This window comes from Bombina bombina, chromosome 2 (genome assembly GCF_027579735.1).
Source record: "Bombina bombina isolate aBomBom1 chromosome 2, aBomBom1.pri, whole genome shotgun sequence".
Taxonomy (NCBI): domain Eukaryota; kingdom Metazoa; phylum Chordata; class Amphibia; order Anura; family Bombinatoridae; genus Bombina; species Bombina bombina.
In genome coordinates this window covers 1324995199-1325008398 of record NC_069500.1, presented here as the reverse complement: position 1 = coordinate 1325008398, position 13200 = coordinate 1324995199, and positions in this window count along the sequence as shown.

Here is a 13200-nt window from a genome sequence, read left to right as displayed (position 1 = left end):
ACCCTCCAGGGATATCAGCACCACGAACTTTTCAACTATTTTATTCATAGATCAAGGCTGCTCCTAATATACCATCATGTCCTGTGATACAGGAGTGTTCACTTACTCTGAATATGGAGCAGCAAGGATTGCCACCCTGACACTGGGGGCCAGAGATTTCCTCACAGCACCTGATAAAGAGTCACAGAAAAGAGATTTGGAACGGACTTTGAAAAGGCAAATTAATTTGCAAATACATGCAGCAACATTGGCGGAATACTATAAAACAAAGCGCATACCTAGAGGCCTAAGGTCCCCCCTCCAACCCACGTTCTTTTCTGACAATAGTGAGTTCTGCACCATTTACCAACAAATTTTGAATAAAAGCTCAATGGACATAATTATATTAAATATTGAATTTTCCAACAGAGAGCTAGCGGGACTCACAAAAGATATTGATGAACAAAAGGCCAAACTGCTTGCAACCCTGGGAGATGAGGAATATGCGAAAATGTACGGTGATATTGAGAAGGCAGTCGGTACCTACAAGCTGGAAGAGCGGAAGAGAAGAAAATTCAAGCGTGACGAGCATGACTACAATGTCGGCAATGTGTACCGGTGGAACCACCCCTTCAAACGTATGGCCAATCGTGGACCTTCACGGGCAGGTACGCAACCACGGTCACAGAGGCACGCCGACGGTAGTGCTACATCAAGTACGGACAGCTCCGGAGGTGAACGGATAACCACCGCAATGGCCCATGGCACAGGAGCAACAGGTACCGATACCTCACTCACCGCAACGGCTTCTTTTTTAGGGGAGCGCAGACAGGAGGCCATAGATTGAGGAGGCGGATTAGACGGGGGCAAAAACGCAGGAGGAGTGGGGACCAGGTCACAAGCGAAACCAGCCCGGAGGAGGTAAATGTCATTACTTTGTCCTCTAGACAGTTGCAACAACAGGAAATAGATGTATTAAACAAAGGACTGACTTTTTGCCCTACAGAGCAAACTGATTCCTTTGCTCTCATGAAAGACCTTACACGTTTTTACAGGGGCATCAGATTGAAGGCCTTCTTTTCTCTTCGAGAGGATTTGGCATTTAACCAAAGTGATAATAGTGATAAAGAGACTTTTGATACAACAGCACTGGGACTCACTGTAAAAAGCATGTTTAACCCCTCAGGTGACAATGAGGCGGTTGAAACATTTATACAAATTGTGGATAATGAGTATAAGAATTTGGTATGTAAAAATCCTACACATAAGGGCAGATATAATTTTTCTAAACAAATTTAAAATTTTACAACAATTGGAGAAAGATGTGTCCATCATGATCAAGCCTGCGGACAAAGGCGGTGCGTTGGTCGTGATGGACACAGTAAAATATAAGGCAGAAATTTTGCGTCAGCTAACAGATGTGTTGGTTTATGAAAAGTTAAACATTAATCCAACAGATAATGTACTCAGAGAGCTAAAAAGGATTTTGGATAAGGGTTTGCAACACAATCTGTTAACACAAAAATTGCACCAATTTTTATTACCTACACATCCACTTATTAGAATATAACAAAAGGAAAAAGAATGAATTTTGTTAGCTCTTACAGCACTTTGAGTAAGAGAGTATACAACATTATAAAAAAACATTGGTATCTCCTACGAGACACCTGTCCAGAGATTGAGGAATTCAGGGAGGTCCCCAGGGCCGCATACAGAAAGGGTCATACAATAGGTAGGAAGTTGGTACATGCCATATCTGAGAAATCTAAGAGTGATACTCCAAAACAATTTTTTGGAACACCCAAGGAAGGCACATTTCCTTGTTTGGGGTGTGCACAGTGCAATAATGTCATCAAGAGGGGAGTTATATCCCACCCATATACAGGGAGGAAATATCATATCAAAGGATATTATACATGTGATTCAACTTATGTTGTCTATGCGCTTAAGTTTCCCTGTGGGCTCCTATACGTTGGGGAGACCACCCAAAAGATAAGGGACCGCATATGCCAACATAAGTCGACCATACGCAATATCAAAATGTGGCATTTGCCAGTTCCTGCCCACTTTGCAGAAATGGGACACCAGGCTAATCAGCTTAGGTATTTAATAATAGACAGTGCCCCCAAAAGACTTAGAGGGGGTGACAGGCAGAGAGACCTACTTAATCGAGAAACTAAATGGATTTGGCTCCTCAATACTCTACACCCCAAGGGGTTAAACAGGGAGTTCAACCTTTTACCATTGATATAATTTCCATGTAACACAAAAATTAGACACTATTTCTAGTATTAAATACAGTGGATTTAATGTATATTTAGGTATTTTTGCTTGACGCAACAATGTTTATATGGTTGGTGACTTGCTGCAATTGTTTTTAATAGTTTATCCAATTCTTGTTTTCAGGGGTGTAAAGGGTTAAAATGATGTGTTGACTTTTTTTCTTTCTCCACAGTATATATGATGATGTGAAGTACCTGTTAGACACTCCCCTGCTCTGTAATTGGTCACCTGTTTTATGTTGGACCCTTTAAAAAGGGTGTGTTTGTCAGTTGTAAATTAGCTTGAGAAAGGGGCAGGAGCCCCGAAACGTTGCTCTAATAAAAGGTTCAGCCTTTTGAACACGTGTGCTACCTTTATTTTCTATATACTATTATTTTGGGACCTGCAGGGTGGTCCTGGAAGGTATTGCACCGGACATAATCTATACTTAGAAATTGATTTCCTATTGGAAGTGTGTGCGAATCCCACTAGCTCTTATTACATATATATACCCCTCTCTCCTCTTCTCTCCTATTTGTAACTTAGCTTTAAAATTATTGATCAACAACATTTAAATATAATGCTCTATTAGCAAACTTCCTTTTATTTCATGTGCCTAAGCATTTAATAGTTCCTGTGTCTCCTGATCATTAAAATAAAAAAGACTGATTGCAGATCGTTACTACTCTTGAGATTGATTTGTTATCCAAAAACAAATGACTATAGAAAAGAACATTCTATCAGTTAAGTTATAGTATACTTTGTCCTAAAACACCTTGTCCTCATTTGATTGATATTGCAAACAGCTTGTTTCAGATCTTTTTGTAACTGAAGCAATGTGCTTGCTGTTTGTAAAATTGGACAAGTATGACCTAGAGAAGTCTCTCTTAAGTTTTCATTCTGATTGCCTTATATCCTTCCGGTCTTCAGAGAATGTTCTCAGCTGTTTATGGCTTGAATGTGAAGAGACTTGTTTAACAACAGCTTTTCAAAACCTATTGACAAATTATACAATACAACATATTATATTGTAATTACAGATTAGTAAAAATAATTACCATAGTAGAAAATGTAATTAAACACTAAGGGCCCAATTACAAGTGGAGTGGTATTTAATGCTCCTGCTTGCGCGCTAACTGTGCTAGAAGTAAACTTTTTGCGTGCGTCGGGTAGCTCTAGTATTACAAATTGAAAGTAAACTGTTTTCGCACAAGCACTAACTCAATGCGTGCAAAAAGCCAAACTTAGAATATTACGCGCACGTTAAAGTATTCCCCCCACAGAAGTGAATGGAGAAAAAAAGTGGGGAAAAAAACTAACACCCTTCTCGAGCGCACAAATCCGATCACATAGTCTCAAGTGTGCAAACCTGGCATTAAAATATGAATGTTTTACATCCAATGTTCTTCACATAGCAGAATATGTTCTATTTATTCATAAATACATATTTCTATATATATATCTGATGATATTTTTGTACAATATATATCTATACCTAGGCGATAAGCCTGCCCAGAGGGCAGTCTATTTAAAATTACTGACAAAATAAACAAATTTATCAAAAATAAAAAAAACATAGGTTCTAGCTGTTTATTGGTGCCTGCATATATATATTGATTGTGATTGGCTCACTCATGTATTCAGTTAGAAGCCAGTAGTGCATTGCTGCTCCTTCAACAAATGATTTCAAGAGAAAGAAACAGATTAGATAATAGAAGTAAATTAGAAAGTTGTTTAAAATTGTATTCTCTATCTGAATTATGATTTTTTTTTGGGGGGGTTTCATGTCCCTTTAAGGGCTATTGGTAGTTTAGTGTTAGTGGGTTTTTTTTAGATTAGGACTTTTTTATTTTAATGGACAACAAAAGAGCTGATTGCCCATTTAAGGGCAATGCCCATTCAAATACCCCTTTAGGGGCAATGGATAGCTTAGGTTTTTTTAGGCTTAGGTTTTACTATTTTGGGGGGCTGGTTGGGTGGGGGGGTTTAACTGTAAGGGGGTACTGTGAAATTTTCTTTAGGTAAAAGAGCTGTTTAACTTAGTGCAATGCCCTAAAAACCCTTTTAAGGGTTATTGGTAGTTTAGTGTTAGATTAGGGTGTGTTATTTTGGGGGGGCTTTTTTATAGGGGTATTAGTTTAGGTTTAAACAATTTTATTTTTGTAATTAGTTTTTTTTTAATTTAATCTTAAATCTTGTAAAATAATTAGGGTTAATTTATGGGGTTTTTGGTTAGGGGACTTTTTTGTGTTGTGGGGGGTTGGTTGGTGGTTTAGGGGTTAATATTGTAATTAGGTAGTTGGCGTTGTGGAGGTTTTTGGTGTTTACGGGTTAATAGTGTAATTAGGTAGTTTGTGTTGTGGAGGTTTGGCGGCTTCAGGGTTAATATTTTAATTTGCGGATTAGAGAATTTATTTTATTATTTTGCAATGTGGGGGTTGGCGGTTTAGAGGTTAGGTTTTTTGTTAATACTTCGTGCGGGTGGTTAGGTGTTTTTTGTTAATACTTTGTGTGGGCGTTTTTGTTTTGTTATTATTTCGTGCGGTTGGTGAGGTTTTTTGTTATTATTTCGTGCGGGCGGTTAGGGTTTTTGTTAATACTTCGTGCGGGCGTTTCTGTTTTTTTTGTTAATACTTTGTGTGGGTGGTTAGGTGTTTTTTTGTTAATACTTTGTGTGGGTGGTTAGGTGTTATTTTTGTTAATACTTTGTGTGGGTGGTTAGGTGTTTTTTTTGTTAATACTCGGTGTGAGCGGTTAAGTTTTTTGGTTAAATGCTTCTTTTGGCTGGGCACACAACTTTAAAATATGAATGTTTTACATCCAATGTTCTTCACATAGCAGAATATGTTCTATTTATTCAGAAATACATATTTATATATATATATATCTGATGGTATTTTTGTACAATATATATCTATACCTAGGCGATAAGCCTGCCCAGAGGGCAGTCTATTTAAAATTACTGAAAAAAATAAACAAATTTATCAAAAATAAAAAAAAATTAAACCTAATCTAATACCTCTATAAAAATACTCCTCTCCCTCCCAAATAAAAATACCCTCTAATCTAACAATAAGCTACCAATAGCCCTTAAAAGGGCCTAAATTAAACAGCTCTTTTACCTAAAAAAATTACATAGTACCCCCTAAAAGTAACCCCATACCCACACAACCCCCCAAAATAAAAAAAAAACTAAGTCTAAAAAACCTAAGCTACCCATTGCCCCTAAAAGGGCATTTTTATGGGCATTGCCCTTAAAAGGGCAATCAGCTCTATTGCTCGCCATTAAAAAAAAAATCCCTAATCTAAAAAAAAAACCCCACCCATAAATCCCCAGAAACCCCTAAATCTAACCCCGAAATAGGTACTCACAGTTCCTGAAGTCCGGCAGCGAAGGTCTTCTTCCAGGTGGCAACATCTTGCCCATACAAATGCTCCTTTAGGGGCAATCGGTAGGTTAGGTTTTTTTAGACTTAGGTTTTTATCTTGGGTGGGGGGGGTTCGTTTTACGGGGTAATTGGTACTTTATTTAGGTTAAAAGAGCTGATCGCTTTATGGCAATGCCCTACAAAAGGCCCTTTTAAAGGGACATGAAACCCAAAATGTTTCTTTCATGATTCAGATAGAGAATATAATTTTAAACAACTTTGCAATGTACTTCTATTATTTAATTTGCTTCCTTCTCTTGTTATCCTTTGCTGAAAGGTTTATCTAGGCAAGCTCAGGGGCAGCAGAGAACATAGGTTCTAGCTGTTTATTGGTGCCTGCATATATATATTGATTGTGATTGGCTCACTCATGTATTCAGTTAGAAGCCAGTAGTGCATTGCTGCTCCTTCAACAAATGATTTCAAGAGAAAGAAACAGATTAGATAATAGAAGTAAATTAGAAAGTTGTTTAAAATTGTATTCTCTATCTGAATTATGAAATTTTTTTGGGGGGGGTTCATGTCCCTTTAAGGGCTATTGGTAGTTTAGTGTTAGGGTTTTTTTTTAGATTAGGACTTTTTTATTTTAATGGACAACAAAAGAGCTGATTGCCCATTTAAGGGCAATGCCCATTCAAATACCCCTTTAGGGGCAATGGGTAGCTTAGGTTTTGTTAGGCTTAGGTTTTACTATTTTGGGGGGCTGGTTGGGTGGAGGGTTTTAATTGTAAGGGGGTACTGTGTAATTTTCTTTAGCTAAAAGAGCTGTTTAACTTAGTGCAATGCCCTAAAAACCCTTTTAAGGGTTATTGGTAGTTTAGTGTTAGATTAGGGTGTGTTATTTTGGGGGGGCTTTTTTATAGGGGTATTAGTTTAGGTTTAAACAATTTTATTTTTGTAATTAGTTTTTTTTTTTAATTTAATCTTAAATCTTGTAAAATAATTAGGGTTAATTTATGGGGTTTTTGGTTAGGGGACTTTTTTGTGTTGTGGGGGGTTGGTTGGTGGTTTAGGGGTTAATATTGTAATTAGGTAGTTGGCGTTGTGGAGGTTTTTGGGGTTTACGGGTTAATAGTGCAATTAGGTAGTTTGTGTTGTGGAGGTTTGGCGGCTTCAGGGTTAATATTTTAATTTGCGGATTAGAGAATTTATTTTATTATTTTGCGATGTGGGGGTTGGCGGTTTAGAGGTTAGGTTTTTTGTTAATACTTCGTGCGGGTGGTTAGGTGTTTTTTGTTAATACTTTGCGTGGGCGTTTTTGTTTTGTTATTATTTCGTGCGGTTGGTAAAGGTTTTTTGATATTATTTCGTGCGGGCGGTTAGGGTTTTTTTAATACTTCGTGCGGGCGTTTATGTTTTTTTTGTTAATACTTTGTGTGGGTGGTTAGGTGTTTTTTTGTTAATACTTTGTGTGGGTGGTTAGGTGTTATTTTTGTTAATACTTTGTGTGGGTGGTTAGGTGTTTTTTTTTGTTAATACTCGGTGTGAGCGGTTAGGTTTTTTGGTTAAATGCTTCTTTTGGCTGGGCACACAACTTTAAAATATGAATGTTTTACATCCAATGTTCTTCACATAGCAGAATATGTTCTATTTATTCAGAAATACACATTTCTATATATATATCTGATGGTATTTTGTACAATATATATCTATACCTAGGCGATAAGCCTGCCCAGAGGGCAGTCTATTTAAAATTACTGAAAAAAATAAACAAATTTATCAAAAATAAAAAAAATTAAACCTAATCTAATACCTCTATAAAAATACTCCTCTCCCTCCCAAATAAAAATACCCTCTAATCTAACAATAAGCTACCAATAGCCCTTAAAAGGGCCTAAATTAAACAGCTCTTTTACCTAAAAAAAATTACATAGTACCCCCTAAAAGTAACCCCATACCCACACAACCCCCCAAAATAAAAAAATAAACTAAGTCTAAAAAACCTAAGCTACCCATTGCCCCTAAAAGGGCATTTTTATGGGCATTGCCCTTAAAAGGGCAATCAGCTCTATTGCTCGCCATTAAAAAAAAAAATCCCTAATCTAAAAAAAACCCCACCCATAAATCCCCAGAAACCCCTAAATCTAACCCCGAAATAGGTACTCACAGTTCCTGAAGTCCGGCGGCGAAGGTCTTCTTCCAGGTGGCAACATCTTGCCCATACAAATGCTCCTTTAGGGGCAATCGGTAGGTTAGGTTTTTTTAGACTTAGGTTTTTATCTTGGGTGGGGGGGGTTCGTTTTACGGGGTAATTGGTACTTTATTTAGGTTAAAAGAGCTGATCACTTTATGGCAATGCCCTACAAAAGGCCCTTTTAAAGGGACATGAAACCCAAAATGTTTCTTTCATGATTCAGATAGAGAATATAATTTTAAACAACTTTGCAATGTACTTCTATTATTTAATTTGCTTCCTTCTCTTGTTATCCTTTGCTGAAAGGTTTATCTAGGCAAGCTCAGGGGCAGCAGAGAACATAGGTTCTAGCTGTTGATTGGTGCCTGCATATATATATTGATTGTGATTGGCTCACCCATGTATTCAGTTAGTTTTTTTTTTTAATTTAATCTTAAATCTTGTAAAATAATTAGGGTTAATTTATGGGGTTTTTGGTTAGGGGACTTTTTTTTGTGTTGTGGGGGGTTGGTTGGTGGTTTAGGGGTTAATATTGTAATTAGGTAGTTGGCGTTGTGGAGGTTTTTGGTGTTTACGGGTTAATAGTGTAATTAGGTAGTTTGTGTTGTGGAGGTTTGGCGGCTTCAGGGTTAATATTTTAATTTGCGGATTAGAGAATTTATTTTATTATTTTGCGATGTGGGGGTTGGCGTTTTAGAGGTTAGGTTTTTTTGTTAATACTTTGTGCGGGTGGTTAGGTGTTTTTTGTTAATACTTTTTGCGACAGCAACGGCCGCTTTGCGAAACACTTTTTTAGTATAGATATACAGATACATATTGGAATATCTATTTATAAATACGTCGAACATATGCTGCTATGTACAGAACCTTGGAATGTGAAATATTTACAGTAAACACACAATATAACACTTTATTAAATATAAATATTCCATATATATGCTTTTCATGTTTTCATCTACTTGACAGCAAAGGGCTCCAATGCACTTATATATATATGTGTATATGTGTGTACATCTATATTTATGTGTTTGTATGTGTATATATGTATAATGTGTGTGTATATATATATATATATATATATATATATATATATATATATACTGTATATATACACATATAAATACATATGCATAGACATATATACATAAATATACATATTTAGACATGTATGTACTGTATGTATCTCTATTTTAAAGCCATTTCTAACACCTGTACTGGAGACCTTACTGTATATCTTTGATCTCTTATAATTTTTTAGTGCAATTTTTAAAAAAAAATATTATTATCAGGTAGTCTTATTATGAGTGTAATAACTCAAAAGTTGCAATGTAAAATATATTAGTGCATAAGCAGAGACACATACAGTATTTTTTTTTTTTAAAGTGTATATATATTTTAGAATAAAAGATATAAACCCCTTTTCATTCGTACGTAACTTTTAAAGCGCCACTCGTCATCTGGCCCTCAATAATCTACCAGGCATTGGAATATTAGTTAAAAACTAGGGCAGTCTAGAGGGTTATATGACAATGTTATACACTTTGGGCCAGATTACTAGTGGAGCACTTTCGTATGTGCGCAAGCAATACCATGTTTTTACATTTATTTGCACGCAAGTTAAATTGCGCTCTTATTACAAGTTGAAAGTAAATGCGAATGCGTGATTGGAATTGGGATTTATGCTAGAATTATTCCCGTAACCTCAGAGCTCTGATTAACTTAAAAGTGTCCAAAACATGTCAAAAATACATTAAAGAGTACAGTTACACTCATAACACCACCATTTAATAAAAAAATATTTAAAAAAATAATGCAAGCAAAAGATTTAAAGGCTTAAAGATATGAGATCACAGGTGTTAGAAAAAAAAAAGCCAGCCAAAAAGCTTTAACATAGTGATATGTATATGTATGTATATATATGTATATATATATATATATATATGTATATATACATATACATACATATTTATATGCGTGTACCTATGTATTTATGTATTTATATGTGTAGCAATGTATTTACAGACATATAAACACATACATACATATGTACACATATATAGATATCTACATATATATAAGTGCATTGGACCCCTTTGCTGTCAAGTAGATGAAAACATGAAAAAGCATATTTATGCAATATTTATATTTAATAAAGTGTTATAGTGTGTATTTACTGTAAATATATCACATTCCAATGTTCGACACAGAGCAGAATATGTTTTTTGTATTTTTTTTGTATTTTTAAATAAATATTCCTAAACCTGCAGGACTAAAACAGAGAAACAAAAAAGTCCTGAAAGTTCCGGACAAGATTCTCACCGCCAGATTCTCACCAAGGAATGAAAGATTAAAGAGTCCAGAGATTCCATTTGATACAAGTATACCACACAGACTCCATAGGGAAGGATTCTGAAAATAAAGACCCAAGTAAAGACAGACAAACTCTGGATCAGACCAATTGAGGTGTACCTAACCATCATCTCCCTCCCAAAGCTTCAAACTTACCTCATAATATTGAGGTTAGCTCTGAGGAGGAAGTATATACCAAGACTGCACACTCCAAGAGGCGACAAGCACCCCTATACACGAAGTTTGGGAGACTACAATTGGAGGAACCAAATCCCCATATACTCCAAGAGGTGGATGAAATCATAAGAAGCATACACTGGTATCCAGAATCAATCTACCACCAAGCATACCTTCCAGTGCGGCAACTTACCTCATATGACTGAGGTAAATTCTGGTAAGGGTGTTCACACTATATTTAAAACATCATATGGACTTTCACTAACATTATCTACATCCTGGGAACTTTCTGTTATTCATATATATATACATATCAACTGCATACTACTCTGTTATTATTAGGATTTGAGAGCGCTATTAACCCTCTGTGCATTTACCTGTTACTTTTACTTTATTGGGGTTTCACCCTTTTAAAGTGTTTGTCCCTAATAGCGGCCAATCATCTCCTGTTCCTCTGACTGGCGCAACTTGTGAGTATCGCTTGTTTTCAATTCAGGTCTCTGAATTGTTACATTCTACTTGTTTGCTTATATATATATACAGGGAGTGCAGAATTATTAGGCAAATGAGTATTTTGACCACATCATCCTCTTTATGCATGTTGTCTTACTCCAAGCTGTATAGGCTCGAAAGCCTACTACCAATTAAGCATATTAGGTGATGTGCATCTCTGTAATGAGAAGGGGTGTGGTCTAATGACATCAACACCCTATATCAGGTGTGCATAATTATTAGGCAACTTCCTTTCCTTTGGCAAAATGGGTCAAAAGAAGGACTTGACAGGCTCAGAAAAGTCAAAAATAGTGAGATATCTTGCAGAGGGATGCAGCACTCTTAAAATTGCAAAGCTTCTGAAGCGTGATCATCGAACAATCAAGCGTTTCATTCAAAATAGTCAACAGGGTCGCAAGAAGCATGTGGAAAAACCAAGGCGCAAAATAACTGCCCATAAACTGAGAAAAGTCAAGCGTGCAGCTGCCAAGATGCCACTTGCCACCAGTTTCGCCATATTTCAGAGCTGCAACATCACTGGAGTGCCCAAAAGCACAAGGTGTGCAATACTCAGAGACATGGCCAAGGTAAGAAAGGCTGAAAGACGACCACCACTGAACAAGACACACAAGCTGAAAAATCAAGACTGGGCCAAGAAATATCTCAAGACTGATTTTTCTAAGGTTTTATGGACTGATGAAATGAGAGTGAGTCTTGATGGGCCTGATGGATGGGCCCGTGGCTGGATTGGTAAAGGGCAGAGAGCTCCAGTCTGACTCAGACGCCAGCAAGGTGGAGGTGGAGTACTGGTTTGGGCTGGTATCATCAAAGATGAGCTTGTGGGGCCTTTTCGGGTTGAGGATGGAGTCAAGCTCAACTCCCAGTCCTACTGCCAGTTTCTGGAAGACACCTTCTTCAAGCAGTGGTACAGGAAGAAGTCTGCATCCTTCAAGAAAAACATGATTTTCATGCAGGACAATGCTCCATCACACGCGTCCAAGTACTCCACAGCGTGGCTGGCAAGAAAGGGTATAAAAGAAAAAAATCTAATGACATGGCCTCCTTGTTCACCTGATCTGAACCCCATTGAGAACCTGTGGTCCATCATCAAATGTGAGATTTACAAGGAGGGAAAACAGTACACCTCTCTGAACAGTGTCTGGGAGGCTGTGGTTGCTGCTGCACGCAATGTTGATGGTGAACAGATCAAAACACTGACAGAATCCATGGATGGCAGGCTTTTGAGTGTCCTTGCAAAGAAAGGTGGCTATATTGGTCACTGATTTGTTTTTGTTTTGTTTTTGAATGTCAGAAATGTATATTTGTGAATGTTGAGATGTTATATTGGTTTCACTGGTAAAAATAAATAATTGAAATGGGTATATATTTGTTTTTTGTTAAGTTGCCTAATAATTATGCACAGTAATAGTCACCTGCACACACAGATATCCCCCTAAAATAGCTATAACTAAAAACAAACTAAAAACTACTTCCAAAACTATTCAGCTTTGATATTAATGAGTTTTTTGGGTTCATTGAGAACATGGTTGTTGTTCAATAATAAAATTAATCCTCAAAAATACAACTTGCCTAATAATTCTGCACTCCCTGTATATAGATAGATAGATAGATAGATAGATAGATAGATAGATAGATAGATAGATAGATAGCTAGTATAGATATACAGATATAGATATCTAGTATAGATATACAGATACATATTGGAATATCTATTTATAAATACGTAGACCATATTCTGCTATGTACAGAACCTTGGAATGTGAAATATTTACAGTAAACACACAATATAACACTTTATTAAATATAAATATTCCATATATATGCTTTTTCATGTTTTCATCTACTTGACAGCAAAGGGCTCCAATGCACTTATATATATATATATGTGTATATGTGTGTACATCTATATTTATGTGTTTGTATGTGTATATATGTATATATATATTGTACCAAAATACCATCAAATATATGTAGAAATATGTATTTATAAATCAAAACATATTCTGCTATGTGAAGAACATTTGAATGTGAAATACTCATATTTTTATGTCGGATTAGCGTGTTTGAGAATATGGGTTCAGATTAGCTTGCGAGTGTTTTTCCCCCCAACTTTTTATCTCCATTAACTTCTATGGAGGGAATAGGTTATCATGCGCGTGATATTGTAAGTTCCGCTTTTTGTACGCTCCTGGTTAGAGCGCACAAATTTTTTTTACTTTCAACTTGTAATAGCGTATCCTGATGCGCACAAAAAGTTTACTTCAAGAGCAGTAAGTGTGAGAGCAAAAGCGCTACATAGCTCTTCACTGGTAATCTGGCCCATAGTGCTCAGAACACATGCATGCTTCTAAGCCTACC